Raw genomic sequence first — 14,948 nt, 5'->3', positions numbered from 1 at the left:
CACACATCTAGAAAGTTTTATTGAAATCTGAGAGGGTGCTGCCAGCTCCGAATACGATTTGGCGCGAAATGCGTCCTCTATCAAAATTACAATCTTATGAATTTATTTTTTATTTCTCAACGAAAAGGGCTGATTTTCTTTGAGATCGTCAAAAAAGTGTTTTAGTTATAATATTAGAAGAATTTCGTGAAGGGTTACATGGTTTTTAAATGTAATACTGATGGAGTAACGTTTACTTTCATCTATTTACTGCTACTAGTTGGCAAATGCTTTAAAAATGCATCAATCATCATTTTCGTGGCTATCTGGTTCATAGAGATATTAAACTCTAAATTACTTTGGTTATTAATTAATAGTTCCCCTTAAGTTATGAGAAAAATATTTTGTATATTTTTAAGTGATCTTAAATTAACTTTAGAAGTTCGAGCTCAGCAACCTCGCTTTGAACGGTCTTGAGGTAGCAACAATATTTGTGATTATACACATCCCTCGGTGTATTCTTTTCAAACAGGTAAAAAGCTAGATTTTCAAATGGCGAAATATTAAGCGATGCTTTTTTTGTTATGAATTTTCTCCACATAAACACCGTGGGCCGACAGCCGTTTCTTCGTTTATGGGCGGATCGGGTGCCAGTGAGTCAAATTTACAGTGGTATTTATAGTATACTGCTAGCACACGAAACACACCGTGTAAAAGTTGTGTTCAAGTTGAAAATGAATGCCCAGTCGCATACTACCCTAGAATTACACCAGCTTTTATACAAGATAGGATTGTGATTCCAAGATTATACTTTCTGTAGCAGCCAATATTTTCTTTAATTAATTTCTATACTGATAAGATTTGCTTCAAATAATATATCGGTCCATTTTTAAATTGATCTACCGAAATTGTTAATAAGTTACAAAATGAATGTGAGAATGTTAGACAATCAAAGTATTGCAAACTAATAAATATATGGATATACAACTTTGCTGCAATAGAGCTCTTACCAAGCTTTATACGTCTCTTCCAATTCAAGAATACACATAAGTTAACGTTAACATTCTAGTTTAAAAGTATAATATACGCATCAAGCCTACCCACACTAAATAGCTGGTGCTACCAAACGTGACATAACGGGTGATTATCGGCGTACCGTTGCTTTACTCCCCTTTCTCTATGCTGAGAAAACGGAGAAAACGAGCATCGTGAACTCAGTCCTAATCTAATAAATGAATTCATTTGTGCCTCTCTAGAATGCTCTGAAACCCTGAAGCAACTGTAAACACCTCCATAGTCGGTTCATTCAACAGCAGAATGCTCCGGCGAGTCTGTTTCGAACCAGTTCATCTCTTGACACCGTGGCGGTAGCATATCGTTGCTTGGCGTTGGCTTCCTCCTTGCGTTTCCATAAACATATTTGTGTCATACATAGTCATACTTCTTTCAATATCATCAGCATTGTGATTTGTATTTCCCAGCACCACCGGTCGCAAAAGCAGCTGTTTCGGTTTTAATTTCGTATTCATAATCCAGTGTGATCTAACAGTGATTGGAATAGGCTATTAGAGTTTGCCTCTATTAGCTAGTTGGTCGAGTGAATTTGTGTTATTGTTTTAGAAAAAAAAAAAAGAGTTGTGCTAATGGAGTGCCCAGTCTGCCAAAAGCTCACTAAAATGCGTTCCTCCAGTGAATAAGGCGGTGCATTTTGTTTTTCATCGCACTCAACGCCGTACGGGTGCAAGCGGTGAAAAAAGCGCTGGCAAGTGAAATAAGCTGCATTGCATTTAATCTACTATTGCCCTGGCAGAACGAAGCTGCACAGTGCACAATCTAGCGCAGAAGAAAATTGGAAATCAATCGTCTGTCAGAGTGTAGAAGTTTCTACCACGCAAAGCTACCGAGCAAGGGAGATAATTGCAGAGGAGGCTGCCAAATACACCGGTAGGTTTTTTCAAGGTTCATTTTTCTCTGAAAGAGAAAGATGTTAAATAGGTATACAGCGAGGAAGAGTTCGATACCACGATTGATCATTATTTTCGTTCTGGAGTAATCCTGCGCATATTTGCGTAAATGAAAGGGGTGAGAAAATATTTGCAAATTTGCAAGATATTGAAAAACAATTCAAAAATTGAAAAGTTGATAGCAGTTAATGTGCGGTTCCATTCAGACTAAGAGCACAGGAATGAAACTTCGGATCAGAAAGTGGCTCCACTTATCATTTGCGAACACTAGCCCACCTAGCGGTAGAAGGCATCTTCTGCCTGCAGTTAAGATAGGCAGCATGCTATGATAGTGTGAGTGCACATAGAAAGCCCGTGTGGAACGCTACCACAACACATCGCTGGTTGAGCAGAAAAACGAACCACTTTTTGATTCACCGATTTGTTTGCACTTCCCCTTCTGTTCTGTGCTAAGATCATAAAGATGGAAGCCTGAACAGATTAATGGAGTAAAGAACTAGGTATTAGTTAAATTTCCTTCGCCAAATTGCATTATATCAAATGCCATGGAGTGGAATGGGTCCCTCCCATACCTTTATGGTAAATACGATACTGTTCGATATTTTATTTATTTATTTGAAGTAAAAATTAAAAAAAACTCAAATATCTCAAATTTTCGTTGTCCGATTTTAAATTTTATTGTTAAGGTTATGAAAAATGCAAACTTTTGGAAACCATGGACACTTGAAAACTGACAAAAATCGTCGAACAGGAAACTTTTGGCTAAGTGTTTGAACTTTTTTATTCTCTGAGTATAAAAACATAAAAAAGTCTTAAAAAGAAGGTTCAAAAATTGTACCAAAAATTCTTGTTCTACGGTTTTTTACCATTTTTAAGTGTCCATAATTTTAAATGTATATGAGAAAGATAGAAGATAAGAATAGGTAAGCACATATCATCGGCAAGAGTATCCCACCGGTGCACTTAGATTTTTTCGCAAATTTTCTCACACTCTCACATCTCTTGCCGATTATAAGTGCTTACCTCCCAGTATCTTCTAACTTTCTCAACAATTGTTATTGACTACAAAGTTGCTAACCATAATTAAAAATAAGCATAATTTAAAAATTTCAAAAATACTAATTTTTAAATGTGTTTTCCATTATTTTGATTTTTTTTTTAGGTTTTTAACATTGTATTTTGAACATTTACTTGAAATTACTAAAAACATTTTGTTGTATCTGTTTCCCAGAAAAAAAAAATATTTTTCTTTACACCTTTGTCTCAGACGTCATTTCGATTAGAAGTGCCGTTTCCTTTCTACAATTTTTTGAAAAAAAAAGCCATTTTCAATGTTTACAAGATCCAAAATGAACCAACAACGATGCAAAGTTTCATGCAAATCGGAGGCGGTCGATTTTTTTCAGATTCGTCAATTGATGTGGAACTGCTAAATAGCGCTGGAGAAATAAGAAAAGTAACACGTGTCATCCGAGATAAATTTCCTGCAAAGCTGGACTATGACATGTATACAGAGGTGTGCGTGATGTATATATAGACGTGAGGAAGGAAATTCCATCCACAACCCGGTAAGGATCCAACGTAGCCTTTAAGCTTTAGACCAATCAGCCTCCTTTCAGCGCTGCGCAAATTGTTTGTAACTTCAACTTCCCATTACATCTGGTTAAAATCACCCGTAACTACCTCCAGCAAAGGTCGTTTAAGGTATCGTTGAATGGTTGTCTTTCAGACACGTTTTCCATCCCAGCAGGAGTCCCACAAGGCAGTATGCTGGGCCCTTTGCTTTACATCATTTACACTTCCGACATTCCTCCTCTCGGAGACGGTTGCGTATTTTTCCTGTCCGCAGATACCGCAATAGCCGTCAATGGAAGGATGCCTCGCAAAATAACAAACAAACATTAACGTCTTTGCTGATTATGCAAACACCTGGGTAATTAAAATCAATGCCTCCAAAACCCAAGCAATCATGTTCCTCTACAGGCAATCGCCTAAACTAAAATCGGCGCCATCTTGTACTGTAATCATGGATGGCACAAGGGTTGAGTGGTCTGCCGTAGTAACAAAGCTCCTCTTCCGTTCGCATGTCGATAAAACCGCAGTCCAGTGTTCTACCTTGGTTAGGTGTCTGTATCCGCTGTTTTGCCGTAGATCCCACCTCTCTAGGGTTAACAAACTGGCTGTCTACAATCAAATCATAGCACATGCAATTTTCTACGCTGCGCCGGTTTGGGAATCAAGTGCTCAAACTCACAGGAACAAAGTTCAGGTGGCACAAAACAGAGTGCTTAGATTCCAGAATTAACGAAATGAACTCAATTTGCACAAAAATGTAATATATCAGAACATGCTTTAATAAGCAATTTGTGTATAGTAAATAGGTTAGGTGTATATTAGACTGAGGCAAAATTTGAAATTTTCGCTCCACAGTGTTCAAACGGCTCCAAATCGGGTCCTGATTAGCCTCCGAAAGTTTAAACTCATTTGATAAGAAACTGACATGGCACAAACCATTTGAAGTTTATATGGAAATTACTATGAAAAAAAAAACTTTTTGTTCATTGTCTTATAGCCTTTTTACATATTGTACTGTTAACAAGTTCTACTGCTATTCTTATGGGAATTTTTATCAGCTACAACTTTTCAGAAACTCGTTTTTCAGCCAAACGTCAAATTAAATAGTTATTAATTGTTTAAGAGATTGATAATCTTATGGTAAGATCAAGCAACTGTATTGTGGGCAACACTGTATTCTGCAGTGCGACATAGTAGCCATGATTTTCCATTCTACGCGCCATAAACACCAATGTTGCCTGCTTAACCGGTTGATTGAGCATAATCATAAGATATCAGTGACTTGAATCATTAATAATGTTTGTTCCTTACATTTGATCGAAAAGTGGTCTTGAACAAAGTTGTAGCTGAGAAAATTTTCAACAAGCTCAGCTATCATTTTTTAAAGCAGAGTAAACTGGTGAATTTTGCGATAGATATGAACCGAAATTATGGTTTCTCCATAGTAATTCACATATAAACTTCAAATGGTTTGTGCCAAGTCAGTTTCTCACCAAATTAGTTCAAATTTTGGGAGGGTAATCAGTGCCCAATTTGAAACCGTTTGAGCACTGTGGAGTGAAAATTTCAAATTTTGCATCAGTCAAGTGTTTATAGTAGTTGTAGTTGTAAATAGTAGTTATAAGTAGTCTTTTTTCAATTCCAAACAAACCAATCCTATCAAGGTAGGAATGCTCTAAACAGGTCTGATAGGACTAGGAACTTTAAATGATTATTTATAAATTTCAAATGAACTCTATACAGAGCTGTAAAAAGGGCCTATTTTCTGCTTTGATCGATTCTCTTCATCGACTTTCTCTTTTCATAACCACGGCTATGCAAACAGTTTTCGTGCTATTTTTGCCACATAGCATGATAAAGGAGGTTGTTATCTATCGTCCAAATCATCAAATACAACAGGGAATGTTGTTGCAGTTAAGTTATTAACGAAAGAGAAAGCCGATGAAAAGAATCGATCAAAGAACTAAAGTTGAACAGACGCATCTGTGTCACTTGAAACATTCATACATGTAACCCACATAAATTCAAGAAATAAAGATCATTTAATGTCTAAAATTCTATCCACATTTCTTTTACTCAATCGGCACGGCAGCATCATGGTATCTTCAGAGTGTCGCCTAGTTCGAGATCAAGAGCACATTGCTCGCCAAACCTTGTGTTCACAATCCCTACCCTGCCATCCATTTGTTACAATTTGTTACCCCTAACCTCGAGATAACCGCGAGTAATCGGCCCCCGCTTTACTAACGTTAGTTTTAAGTAATTTTGTTATCTAAACAATGAATATCGGCTCCGCAAAGCTACAGCAAATGAGCCTAGAAAAATAAACGAATTATTAAAAAAAAAAATCATGGTATCTTTCATGCTAAGCCGGATTGGCTGCTGAACCTACCTAGCAGTAGTCTCCATTCAACTTGATCCATGGATGCATGTCGCAAGCCATGCTATCTGCGGAGACTCCTAATACATGTTTAAAACTTGCCCAACCCGCTGTAACTAGCGGTGCCGGTGGTGTAGAGGTACGCGTGATTACTTCTAGACCAACAATTGAAATAGGCGGAACAACCAAACGAAAACAATGGCTTTAAACACAAAGTTCTCGAGAATCAAAACACTCCCACGCAAACTAACAATGCCATTCGATAAAGAAACTTTGCTCTATCAGATGACGGTGTTAGATTGCTTGGATGTGCTTTGATTCTGGAGGAGTTTGCGTTTAAAGCCATTGTTTACGTTAGGTTGTTCCGCCTATTTCAATTGACCACTTTGTCAAGCAGTTTTGGCGTGACTTTCTACCAGCGATTTCACAAAACTGGTCCAACTAATTTCTATTTTTTTAAGAAACGTACAAATGTTGGCTAATTTTCTCGAGGTTCTAGAAGAAAAAATCTCAAAATAATGTTTCATTTCAAAGTTCGAGTGGTAGTAAACGTCATTTTATCTGCTCGAATGGAGTGTTTAATTGTTGGTCTAGACTTCTCACCCAAGCAGGCCTGGGTTCAATTCCAGTCGGTGCCACTGGGGTGTTCTGAGGCATAACATCTCTGATCACGCCTTCCTTCGGAAGGGAAGTAATGCCGTTGGTCCCCGGTTCATGAGTTGATGAGTCGATAGGTAGGGTTCGGGTGTGGGAGCACCTCCTTGGCGTCGGTAGCATTGTCGCTCAGCACGGAAAGCAAATCAAGGAAAAAACAGTATAGCTTTTGACCAAATCAACGCTATCAAAACACTACATCAGTGTTCACTCGGCTGTCAACAGAAGCAGACTCTCAATGTGTGTCACGCGATCGCCTGTTTACTCGGCAGCAACCATTGCACAGTGGTTCCTGGCTGGCCAAAACCTCAAAAAATATAGTTGTTATTTTTTTTTATTTCAATATTTTTTTATTATTTTAACACATTGAGAGTATCTTACATTGAATGATTTGTGCAGCTTTGTTGATTACATATTTTTTAATGGTTGTTATAGTGTAGCGATATCACATTTTCTTTAAATTGTAATGTTTCTTGTTACTGTTTTGCTCAAACATAGCAAAAACTAATGTGTTTATCAACTGAGTTGCTTCAAAAGAAATGTTCCTCGGTTTATTCCTCGTCAAATGAATGGTAAAAAAGAGTGTCTGCACTATTTAAAGTGACAGTTTCTATTGCAAAATTAACAAAAATATACTTTTTTCACACTTAGACTTAGCTAAACATATGACCACAGACAAACAGACGTAACTCTTCATTGTGTATCTTCGTTCATGCATTTAACGGTTGATTTGAATATTATCAGTTCCGCGAACTACTCGCCGCAGCGCTGGCATCGGATCACTTTGACGTTTCTATACATTCTATAGAACTTTTATGCAATATTGTTTACGAGTTAGCGAGCAAGCTTGTTTTCCGCGAGAAGCCAGAGAGATGTCGTTACTGAGGTTATATGTTTTGAGATACTATGTTTTCAAGAACAAGTTTTTCAAAGAGTTACGTCTGTTTGTCTGTGATATGACGGACACATCCGCCCAGTATCCTTTAGTAATTAAAAGATAGCTAAAAAAGTTAGCTTTCAGATTAGCGTTAATGTGTTTTGCTATTTTTTGCGAAATATGTTGAAAATAGAAATAACAAGTAAAGTGTTCTTTGGAAAATATCCGTTTCTTAAGTTTTATAATCTGCGGTGCATACTGTAGCAAGCTGCACAATGCTTTTTTTAAAGCAAATCAACACGCAAACACATATACACACCCACCATATATCTATCTCTTATGGTTCATGAGTTATGATTTTTCTAAACAATCAGGTTAGGGTGGCCCCTAGACAATCGGCATTCTTTAAATATCTTTTTATACGATCAGTTCTCGTGATATTTTTATACTAGTCACTTTAAGAACTACTCCAAACCTTGTGTTCTCAAGCCTTACCCTGCCATCCATTTGTTACAATTTGTTACTCCTAACCTCGAGATAGCCGCGAGCAATCGGCCCCCGCTTTACTAACGTTAGTTTTAAGTAATTTTGTTATTTAAACGATGAATATCGGCTCCGCAAAGCTACAGCAATTGGAGGCGAACCAGCCCAAGGCTGAAAGCCTCCTTAATAAAGCTAAATAATAATAATAAGCTACAGCAAATTAGCCTGGAAAAATAAATGCATTATTAAAAAAAACTTTAAGAACTTTTTCTGACGCATATTTTTGCTAAGTTGTTATCTCTTTTATTTGAAAATGTATGGCTAGTTATTGCTGAAAAATATTACTTTTTTAATTAAATTAAATACTTTTACCAGAAAACGATGTTTCCAATGAAATTGAATGTTTGAAATTCGGTTTGCTCCATTTTGAGATGTTGAATATTTAAAAGAGCAATTTTTTCGAAGAAAATAGCCTTTAACTTTCTAATCAAAAAAGATAGTGCCGTGGTTCGATTCCAGTCGGCAACCTTTTTTCTATTTTTTCCACATAATTAATTTCACTCACTAATACACTCCACATTTTTCGGTCTCCAATTTTCTTACATCGGACCGCATCTAGGTATATCGCATCCTCGGTTCATGCGGTCTCCACTTACATCCTCTGATGATGAATCCCACATAATTGTAAGCGAATCTTACATCCACCGGTTGGGTGTAGGTATCAGTATTCACCCCTGTGACTCAACCAGAATGACGTTGCATACTTTTTAATCTTTCATCGTCACATTAAAAATATGTCGGATTAAACAATATCGGATTGTCGAAAAGATACATGTACATGTGTAAAATTAAAATTAATTCAGGCATGTGCTATCGATTGCACCTTTATTTTGCTAACACAGCCAGAAATATAGATCACCCTGCATTAATTGCACCGACACGAAGGTCAGGAACTTGCGGCATAGTTATATGCGATTTGTTGTTTTTGTCATGCTTCCGAGATTTTTGATGGTGCTTTGGTAGCGGGTGCCACAGAAAAGTGTTATTTTTAAGCAAATTTCACTCATCCTTCATGTCTAATCGTTGCGAAACGATGATGAAATCTAATTAAATTAATGAGCAAAACAAAGAAGAAGAAATACTTATTTATTTTTGTATGGTGATGCTCAACATTTTACAGTTCGTGCTTCAGAATGTCGATTTGCGGATTAATTTGTTACTGTTACGATACTTAGAAGTTACGTACTACTGACACGATCAATGTTCAAATTAAGTAAGAAAAAAATACAAGTTTAGCTGGTTTGCTGCTGCTACTTATGCTTGTATCACTGCTAATCATGAGAACCACAGAAGCATGCCATATCGTTGTTACTAGGTTACTATTTCTCTCACTGCTCCCAAGTCGGCCGCTCTCGTTTGATGTATACGCATACGCTTGAACGCAGGAGTGAATATGGTCTTATTGCATAATCTAAACTTCACATTTATGGTTGATGCTACCGGGTGACTATTAAAACGGGTAAGGATTCGTTTGGACGAGAACGTTGAACTTGTTGAAATCATGTTGGAAATGGATTATTTTTAAAGATGTATAGCGGTCATTAATATGAAGATATTGATCAAAGAATATATCAATATAATGCTCTGCTTCTTCCTCGTGCAAATTGGTTATTTAAGGGTATTGCACTAAATGCATATCACTGTTATCTGCGTTAAAATGGAACTGAAATTCAAAATTTCATCAATTGTGGTACACTTGATCTATTTCAAATAAATGTGATTACATTAGAAAAAATCACCACCTTAGTTCACAGTGAAGTAATTATTTTGCTTTAAATCTTGATTTAAAAATCGAGATGGAAGTCTAAGGTTTTGATAAAAATATCGCTGTGCTCAGAAAACGAAGCTCTTTTAAATGGTGTATAAAAAGCGTCATTTTTTTTTTTCAAAATCAAAGAACCAATTGCGTCTCAAAGAAGTGTTCTTAGCATACTTCCACTGAGAGCTACCCCAAAACCTTTCCCAAACTAGTGCAGTCGTATTAATAATGGTTGCAAGCAAATTATAAATTATTATTCTCTTTTGTTCTTACCACATAATTGCAGTGTGAACTGGTAGAGAAAATCACCTGCGGTCTGGGGAGCCAAGGGTGCACTATAGGAAATTTCAGGTGTCTACGATAGTTGTAGTTTCAGAGATATTCAACTTGAAAGTTGAAAAAATGCTGAAATCGTACACTTTTGACGTAGAACTACATCTGTGATTTCTATATAGGGGTGCACTTTGTGAAAACCAAAAATGGAACATGTAACAAAATTATTAAAGATTTTGAACGTTAATAACTCAGCTGTCCCTGGACCAATTTCAATAATTTTAACACCAATCGATCAGAAATAATTCTACGCATCTTTAAGACTTTGTACGAATGTGCAAAATCTATCAACGATTTCACAAACACAGATTTTAAAGTTGAATTCCATCCGGTCTCACCAAACGGTGTTTATTTAATCACCGCGTGGTGAGTGGTGGTGTTCTCCAGTACACAACAATAGGCTGCCTACAATCAGCGAGCTGCAGCCCACATGAGCATCCATAGAAGAAGGAAGAAGCCGCACCGCTATCGAGATCAGTAGCTCTTCGTGAGTCGCTGTCGCTTGATTCAAGGGTGGGAGAAACGACGATGTAGATGCGGCAGACGGAGATGATTCGAATCGATAGTTTGTGACCTTACATCGATATAACGCTATTGACATCGGTGTACCCTCATGGAACGGATCTTACTGTTGGCTATGCTTAATTTCAACTAGCATTCTAATTTTATGAAGCCTAGCGCACTTTCCGAGATACCGCTTTATGAACTGTTTACACTTATGTTAGTTCACTAGCTCAACCAGCTCAATCAACTAGCATGAATTTCAGTTGTTCCTGAAATCTCATCCTGGCTGGTAGATGCTGACGCCCTGTTTACATTATGCTGGCTACTTTTGGAACAGTCCTAGTACACTAGCGCTAGAAAATCAGCACTGATGCTAACACTACATAAGTGATGCTACCGGTAGGCGTCTTTTTACCATGGTGCGGCTTAAAGAGCGGCAGATTTGTCAAGGTCATCAATCGGATGTCAGTTCCCATATCAAGATAGAGTTGGAATTAGGGCGTAACAGCTTTTATAAACAATGACTTTTTCGATGATGTCTTGAAAGTCAAAGCTCGCCCACGCAAATCAACATCACCATCTGGTAGGGTAAGACCTGATGGGAATATTGGTTTGCGTGGGCGTGTCTTGAATTCCTAAAAATCATCGACAGAAGCCATTGTTTACAAAAGCTGTTGCGCCTATTTCCAGCTCTATCTAGATATGTTTAAACCTAACATACCATGTCTTTGAAGACAACATTGGGGGTGCAATTTCAAAAACCAAAGTCGGTCGCGGGATGAAAGAAAGTGGTCTTATTTTGATCCAGAGATGGTGGATTTTAATTCTTAATACGCCAATCGATAGGATTTTTTCTGTGATTCTGTTAACATTAAGATTTTATCATTTTTCAAAATGTCACTATTGAAAATTGTACGAATGTGCAACTGTTCCTATGATAATTAAAATTATCATCGATTGCCTGCGAAAAGCGATTTCCCTAACACAGATTTCAAAGTTGAATTCCATCCGGTCTCACCGTGTGGTGAGTGATGGTGTTCTACAGTACACAACGAAAGGCTGCTTGCAAGCAGTGAGCTGCAGCCCACATGAGCATCCATAGAAGGAGGAAGAAGCCGCACCGCTATTGATCGGAATCAGTAGCTCTTCGTGAGTCGCTGTGCGCCATATAGGGTAGAGAACTACTTCGGCCTAATCGCCCATTTTGGGCCTATCGAGCAGAAAAGTTCAAATAAATCCATGCTTTCAGAGTTAACAAGTCAATTATGCGTTTGGTACGATTCTTTAGTTAATAAGCTACCGAACGATGTCAATGAGAACGCGTGATATGAAGGTTTGCACCCATTATTTTCAAAAACAAAAGAAACGCTCCAACCGAATCATGTATTATCTTCATCTGATAGGCCGAAGTGAATTCATTGGTGTTTCAATGGCGTTTCAATGCGTTAGGCCGAGTTTGGAATCCGTTGGCCGAATTTGGCGTCAAGAAGCAGTGTTAGACTTTTGAAAATATCTCAATGATTGGTTTCTCTTTAAAAAATCTTGCGGTACGTACGTAAAGGTAAATAAATTTGAAAGCCATCTGTAATAATAACATTCTGTTTGGTGCTAGACTGCGCTAGATTAAAAAAAGACTAAGTCCGGGTTGTGCTTAATGGAAATGGGATAGTTAACCCTATGTCAAGCGCGTCATACTAAAGAGTATAAACAGAGTGAACCCTGCTCAAATTCCTATTCCTAAAACACAAGCTCCTGCTGCAGGTAACAAATAAGATTTATTATATAAGACCACGTAATTCTACGTCACCATTGCGTACAACCACATAGGGCTGTTCCTGGTAGTTTTTAGTTTAAAAACAAGCCCACATTTAAATATCATTTTATAATATATTTAAAAGCTATTCCTATGTTTTCACATACCATTAAAAAGCTTATGAAAAGAGCTTTCAATGAGAATGCAATATAATACGATAGAATGATATTTAAAAATAATAAGAATTAAAAAAAATTAATGAAAATAACAAGAAACACATCAAAATTTACTTTTTGTTGGTCAGCCATTTTATGCTCCATGATCGAGTTTTATGTGTATTTTACTGAGTTCAGAAAAAAATCTTGCGCCGTTTGGATTTAGAGCGTTTTCAAAAATTTAATAAGATTAGCTGATTTTCGTGATTAACATTATTTTCGCGTAATAAAGGAATTTACATATTCTCGTCAGTCTAAGCAGCGTGCATGCTTCTGTTTACATTGTCTCGTTCTCATGCACACAACTGAAGACCTTGTTTGTTTACATTCTTTTGCTGTCGGCTGATTTATGTATTCCAATCGACCTAATTGTCCAAAATTGCCAATAAATCGTTTTTACAACGCTCCAAACTTCCCAGGTGAGTGTGACAATTATTAGCAGCTTCTTTTTCTTCGGCAGCCTTTCCATTTGATTTACGTGTTAACCGGTTGTCCTATTATCGGCACCTCTAAATTAGCTGCATTATGTAAAAAACTGGCATGACAAATTTGTTCAGACATCCAAATGTAATCAGTTTGTAGCTGATTAACCAAGGAATCGTTTGAATACATCTAACAAGATGTTATGCTGTGCAATTACCGCTTGCAAATTGGTTGCCGAGAATAGTCGTAGGTGCCAACATTTACCCTATTTTCAATTTTTACGATGAAACTGTTTCGTTATATTGAAATATGTTGTTGAACAACGGACTTAATTTAATTTTTTATATAGAAAAACATGACGTATTAAGAATGTATTGTGATGGTGCTTATATCAGGCGTAACATTTGATAACGGCACAAAAGCTTTTGTAATCAAAAGTTGTAGGGTCCCTTACACGCGAACCGAAGAACGCCCACGTAAACCAACAACAGCATTGGGTGAAGGAAATTTTCCCCTTTCCGATAATTGTATTGGTTTGCGTGGGCGTACTTCAGTTCGCGTGTAAAGGGCCTTACAACTTTTATTTACAAAAGTTTTTGTGCCGTTATCAAATGTTACGCCTGATATGATCATTTATATTTATACCTGTTATTTGTGGGCTTTATTATGTATCAAAGGTAGAAAAGTAGAAGGGTCTGTGCCTAGGGGCACGAACGGAAGCTTGACGTAGGACCGCTAGTGGACGGAATAAATGTGAAGAGCATCAAGTTCTTTTAATTGATCAAATATCTATTATCTCAACTCTTTCCGTTTTTGAATTGTAGGCGTACCAAATTTGTAGTGATCTTTTTCAAAAAAAAAGTTGATTACGAGAATCAATCAAAATCACTTGCACCCCTGCTTCCAAGTTTGTGTGGTCGTTGGGGGCTTGCGGTTCTGAATATGGACAAACAAGCACAGATAAATTCTATTCCAACTCTTTACTGATGTAAGCTTGATGGCCCTGAAAAGGGCCGTTTTATTGAAGAGGACATCCATTGCCACTTACGCTTGGCGTGTTTAGTGTAGGTTACAGCATCACGGACCTCATTTTCCACGAACACCTTCAGCACACCTCGTAGATCAGACCGGAGATACGTCAGACACTGCCACGGCGAGCCAGACGATGGATGGTGGTTATCACGAAGAATTTGCGATGACGATTGGCACCTCCTTTGCCACGACCAGTCAAGTGTTGCTTGTTGGTTATAGAAAAGTGGACTAGCCACCTTCCTACTGCTGCTATTGCTGACCACGCCGTCCGAAGCGAAAATGAGCTGATACCAGTAGTAGTAGTAGTAAAATATACGTTTATTTTCTGGGTTTTATGTTTCAACATTTCAACATTTAACATTTCAATTGGTTAGCCTTTGGCTCTTCATCTTTGTTCTAGTTAATTGGTTATTCTAATGTGATGATTGCGTTTAGCGCTAATTTACAGGATACCCTTTGTGGGATTGTTTTGGTTTGAATTTAAAAATTTGATAACCTACCTACTTGAGCACCTAACTACTTAAACTAGGTTGCCAAATCACGAATGATCTGGTGGTTTGATCGCAGACAGGCGACTCTGAACCTTTCCAGCGTGGAAGTCTTTCGCTCCTCGAGTGTTTGAAGACCGGCCAGGTGGTGAATCTCAGAATTACGAGTTCGCGGTGGACTGTTAAGGATCATTCTGAGGATCTTGTTTTGAATCCTCTGAAGCTTTAAGTGGTGGCACTTAGCACAACTCTCCCAGATTGGCATACCATACTCAATAGCCGGCAGAATGATTTGCTTGTGGACAGCAAGCTTGTTTTTGAGGGACAGGGTGGACTTCCTGTTTATCAGAGGGTAGAGCGACCTGATCAAGATGTTACACTTGGTGGATGTCTTGTCCACATGGGATCGGAATAGCAATTTGCTATCGAGGGTGAGACCAAGGTAGACTACTTCACTCGACCATTCAAT

At 37.7% G+C, this 14,948-nt stretch overlaps 1 protein-coding gene and 1 long non-coding RNA gene across 2 annotated transcripts in view; one reads left to right on the top strand and one right to left on the bottom strand.

Moving 5' to 3' along the window:
* LOC135711186 (uncharacterized) overlaps window positions 1–14,948 on the bottom strand; it is a 239,414-nt gene that overhangs the window by 164,354 nt on the left and 60,112 nt on the right. The window lies entirely within an intron of this gene.
* The window catches only part of LOC135711169 (monocyte to macrophage differentiation factor 2), a 34,768-nt gene continuing 21,125 nt past the window's right edge, over window positions 1,306–14,948 (top strand). Inside the window, exon 1 of the mRNA XM_065233941.1 lies at window positions 1,306–1,923. The gene's annotated coding sequence lies outside the window, so the exon portion shown is untranslated. The remainder of the gene's footprint in view (window positions 1,924–14,948) is intronic.

The sequence above is a fragment of the Ochlerotatus camptorhynchus genome, unplaced genomic scaffold, assembly GCF_037179485.1.
Source record: "Ochlerotatus camptorhynchus isolate MF236.1 unplaced genomic scaffold, CSIRO-AGI_Acam_v1.1 ptg000423l, whole genome shotgun sequence".
Classification (NCBI taxonomy): domain Eukaryota; kingdom Metazoa; phylum Arthropoda; class Insecta; order Diptera; family Culicidae; genus Ochlerotatus; species Ochlerotatus camptorhynchus.
This window is presented reverse-complemented; position numbering and strand designations above follow the sequence as displayed.